Genomic DNA, 5,370 nt, shown 5'->3' with positions numbered 1-5,370 from the left:
ACACTATACAGACTTGCTGCCATCATTAAAGTGACATCCTAACTCCTTATTCTGCCCTAAAAGATCAAGGCCCTTTCCACCTCTCTAGCCTCATCTACCACTATTTCTTCTCTGGATACATTCCAACATTTCATACTGACTGTCTCCAACACACTAAACTCATTTCCACCCCAAAGCCAACGCTTTCCCACCTCCATACCTGGAATGCACACAGATACTTCATCATTCATATCTCAACTCAAATAACATTTTCAAAAGTTTCCCAGACCTCACAATCTACAGAAGCATCCCCTGGTGAGAAGCTGGTGGTGAGGGGAATCAGGAGCCCTTTGGCCATAATAAGTTTAGAAATTTATTAGGTATTCAAGTGAATATTTAATTCACTTATTATAGACTCCATTTTACTGATGTTACGGTATTTATCACTATCTAAAATTATCTTGTAAAGTTCTTTACTTATTTATTATATATGCTAATAAAATTTATTCATTCATTTATTCATTCATTCATTCCTGCTATGCCTATCAGAAGCATTAGCCCAAATAAGAACTGTGATCTTTTCTTATTTCACTTGAAAGTATTCATTTCCAGGTGCCTGGTACTACAGGTTAAAAAGTACCCACATGCATTTTTTTTTTAAGTCTATTTTTAAAGAGATTATTTTGTAATTCCTAAGTGTGACAATTGGGTTTCCACACTCAAACCTGAGTGTGAACCATTTTACAATATCAGCACATTACCAGTCTGACGTTTAAAAATAAAGGTCAATTTCAAGTGTCCTATTAATTTTACAAGTCTTCAAATTATGCTTCTAAACAACTGAAAAATTCAACTACTAGCCTGCCTCATGATCATGAGATTTCTATTTGATATAATACCAACTTATCAATTTACATGAATGTTGTTGATTTTGAGATTGCATGGCCTGTCACTATAATAGTACACTTTTCGATAAGGATAAGGTCAATATAAAAAGTATTTACTTTTAATGATTAAATTGGGATCTCTAATATCTTACCTTTGGAACACTTAGCAAATAGTCACTTACATAATATACTATCTAAATGCACCAATTTAAACATTTTTAATTCCTTTATTTTCTTTTCCAGAATTTCGAAGCTTTCAGACACTGCTATCAAAAAAATCACAATAGATTTTTTACCTGGTTTTTAAACATTATAAATGATTTCAGAGTAAATCATTAATCACTGGGATGTATATTTTATAAGGACAGAGATATTTATCCAGTTTGTTCATTGTATCCCCCAGCACCCATTCCTGGCACATTATCAGCTTAAAAAAATATGTGTTGTTAAATACCTGCAAGCTCCTGTTTTATCTTACGGAAATCACCACATTACTTTCACATTTAGAGCATACTACTGATATGTGTAATCTCTTCTTGCTATTGCTTGATGCCATGAAAATATTAAACATGGTCTGAACAGCAATTCTAAATCCCAAGTTCTTGACTTTCAAGTCATACAGTGATATGTGGCAAATGTGTGGCAAGAGATCAACACAGATTTTTGCATAAGGTGTGATCAACATAGATTCTCTTACGTTGTGCTGAGGAGGCAATACTCAATATGGAGTCTGGATACACAGACTGCTCTAGGGCTAGAGAGAAAGTCACCGATGGAAGACCGTCTATCTGTGCATGAGAGTATCAAATTTTATACTGATGCCAAGGTGAATGTTAAATAGCGCTACAGGGCTGATAACGAACATTGCCATAATAAAGTAGTTAGAAACAACCATTGTGAATCATAAAAAAGCAGCTCAGTTTTTGGTGTGCTGCAAGTAATTTATACCAATGAAAATTAAAATAGTCAAGTTCATGAACAATCATTCATGAATAATCAAGATTATTCCTAAGACATTACTCTTACCGTCACATTTCTAAGAAAAAAGCAGCAGAGAGACAACTAGTTTGCTGGGAACTACATAGAACACAGTGAACACAAGTGGGAATGTGTGTCATATGAATGCCACCTATCATGTCAAAGTAAGCTGACACTGCAGATCTGAAGCAAGCAGCTCTCTACCACCTAATAAATCCTAAATATGAATCCCTGTTCCAACTTCAACCAAGTAACTTCTGGCATTTATAACCTGTTTCTTAATATGAAAATAAGAATAATCCCTGTCTAGATTTGTAAATAATAAAATGTATAAAGAAAAAGAAAAGTAAACATATACTTCTGATCCTTTGATCAGCATGGTCTGCCTACTTGGCTGGCTGGACTGAGGAGGAGCAGGTTCAGAACCCACTGGGAAAGCTCCAATACAAGGAAAGACGACAAGTAAACAGGCCATTATTTAACAAACAAAACAGCCTTTTATAAAATATGCATTATAGCACTTCACACCCACCAAGATGCCTATAATCAAAAAGATAGTAACGGTTGACAAGAATGTAAAGAAAGTGGAACCCTCACACATTGCTGGTGAGAATATAAAATGATATAGTCACTTTGGAAGACAGTTCCCCAAAATGTTAGGTATAGTTATCATATGAGCCAGCAATTCCACTCCTAAGTATACACACAGAAGAAGTAAAAACAAATCTACACAAAAGCTTCTACACAAATGTTCACAGCAGCATTATTCATAATTGCAAAAACATGAAAACAACCCAAATGTCCATCAACAACAGACAGACAAAATGTGGTATATCCACATAATGGAATAATATTTGGCAATTAATAAAAAATGCATGATGATATGCAAAGACAGATAAACCTTGAAAATATGCTAATGAAAGAAGTCAGACACAAAAGACCACAAGTCATCTGACTGCACTTACATAAAATGTCTAGAATAGGCCAATCTATAGAGACAGAAAGTAGATGAGTGGTTGCTTAAGGCTGAGAGACTTGGGAAAAATAGGGAGTGACTGTGAATGGGTACAAGGTTTCTTTTTGTGATGGAAATGTGACAGATTAGACAGTGGTGATAGCTGTACAACTGTGAATATATTAAAACCATTGAACTGTACACTTTAAATGGGTGAGTCCTATGGTATGTGAACTATATCTTGATAAAGCTATTAAAATATATTGTGTATTATCTTTAAATAATTATAGCTTTCAACCATCAAATGACATGTCTTAACAAGATGAAGTATGGACATGTTGTCACCCAAACAGCTACATTCCATATAGTTCACGAAGTCCTCTCACAGCCCCCAGTCCCCATGACCAAGAGTATTTCCCAGGGCATTTCTGCCAGAGCTCCCAGAGAAGATGCTTTCTCTTCCTAGGATCACAGGTGGAGCTGGTTTCAACTGGGGCTGCTTCTGTGACAAGAGACAATGGGCCAACACTTTAAGAAAAGCAGAATGAGAGAGGGAGTGGGGCAGTGGGATAAAGAAGGAGGGGGAAAGAGGAAGGTGAGAAAGGAGGAGACACAGAGAGGAAGAGCACAGTAATTATTGTTGGAGCATCTGCATCCAGGCATGCTGGCTAGTTTAAAGTGGGTTTCTGTAATTTGCTTTTAGGAGACCCTTAATATGTTACTTCACTACAAAGTCTTTCCCTACTTAACCAATAAACTTTCTAAGGATATATACACAAGTAAAACTAAATCCTGGGCCTTTTTTGTTTAATAAAAAGACATATGAAACATTGGAAAGAGCAGACATAGCTCAGTGGTTAAATGAAGTCAGACAGACTTAGATTCATGTGTGAGTCCCAGGCTTACCTAAGTGACCTTGGGTACACACAAGTTAACTTCCCCAAACCTTAGTTGCCACTTCTGTAAAATGGGAGCCCTAGGTTTGGTTTTCTTACAGACAGGCCACTGTCCACGTTAAATGAAATAACTCATGGTAGTGTCTCAATACAGTACCTGGCATATGAAAACACAACAATACGACCCATCATTATTAGTGGTAAACTCATGATTTATCACAGATATATTTAGAGCATAAAAAAGTATTGTTTTAAAGCACAGATAGTATGAGTAAGACTCGTAGGTAAGAGCCAGAGAAAACTGTACCATGCTTCACAAAAAATATTTCTTATTCATTTGGAGAGCATTATTTTTAAGACATGTTAAAAACTAAACCTAGTAATGGTAAACACAACAGCCAGAACCAAAAATGCAAATTCATAAAAATCAATTCTGGTTCTTAGCTAACCTTGCCCAATACATACTTTGGTCAGAGTTATTTCTTCTTAGCCTTCAGTCTGCAATCACTTTTGGAAACCACTCCCTACTTGCAAATAGACAGCTTTAGACAACTATTTAGATTGCTAAGCTTTCTGTTCTTCTACAACATTGCATATTATTGCATCCACATGAGAGAATTCCCTCCACTCATCTACTGCCCATAGATATCACTAACTTGGCTCAGACACAAGTCCTCTCCAAAAGTGACCCTGTCATCACCCAGTTCTGAGTTTATTCATTCATTCAACAAAGACTTAATGAGAACGTACTACGTGCAAGGTGCTGTACTAGGTACCAGAGATGCAGAGAGTAAAAGAGATACCTCTTCTCTGTGTTCTCATGAGGACCTGTTGCCTCCTCATCAGAACACTGACCACACTGATTTCTGATTTCCTAATTACTTCTCTGCAACCCCTACAGAGACTCTAAGCAACCTGAGGTCAGGGACCACAGCAAATCTGATTCGCACTGTATCACATTATTTTGAATAAGTCATGGAAAAAAATTGATATAGAATGAGGTGTCAGCACAATATAGCCACAGGAGAGCTATTTGTATGGTCAGAGACTCATGCAGAGCAAATTCTGAAGTGTGTAGAGACACAGGCTTTACAGGTCACTGAGTCTCCCATCAGTGCTGAATATAGCCTGCCCCTGAGATCTTGGCTACATCCAGAGCTTGATCCAAAGTATATGATACAGATATTAAATTATATGATACAAATATAAAATATGCATTTATTTTTATAAATATATGTATTAGATTATCTTTTCATTGAAAATATGTCTATACAAGGTAAAGAAGAATAAAACTGCACAGATTAGCTAAAATGGAATTTTTTAGATGAAATGCACCAATTCCAGAAAAAACACAAACTACAACAACTCATCCAATATGAATTTAAATAGCCCTATAACTGTTAAGAAAACTGGCTTTATAATTTAAAATCCCATAAACATCTCTAGGCCAGTGAGGTGTGGTGGCTCACACCTGTAATTCCAGCACTTTGGGAGGCCAAGGTGGGTGGATCACCTGAGGTCAGTTCAAGACCACTCTGGCAAACATGGTGAAACCCTTCTCTACTCAAAATACAAAATATTAGCTGGGCGTGGTGGTGGGTGCCTGTAATCCCAGCTACTCAGGAGGCTGAGGCAGGAGAATCCTTGAACTCAGGAGGTGGAGGCTGCAATGAGC

At 36.8% G+C, this 5,370-nt stretch overlaps 1 pseudogene; it reads left to right on the top strand.

Annotated features, from left to right (window-relative positions):
- The first annotated feature begins 656 nt into the window (after positions 1 to 656).
- LOC135278193 (small nucleolar RNA U13) lies at positions 657 to 750 on the top strand (annotated as a pseudogene).
- The last annotated feature ends 4,620 nt before the right edge of the window (positions 751 to 5,370 follow it).

Source organism: Aotus nancymaae, unplaced genomic scaffold (assembly GCF_030222135.1).
Source record: "Aotus nancymaae isolate 86718 unplaced genomic scaffold, 86718_ANA_hifiasm-v0.15.2.pri h1tg000036l, whole genome shotgun sequence".
In the NCBI taxonomy this organism is placed as follows: Eukaryota; Metazoa; Chordata; class Mammalia; order Primates; family Aotidae; genus Aotus; species Aotus nancymaae.
Note: the sequence above shows the minus strand (reverse complement) of the source record. Positions and strands in the feature narration are given on the sequence as shown.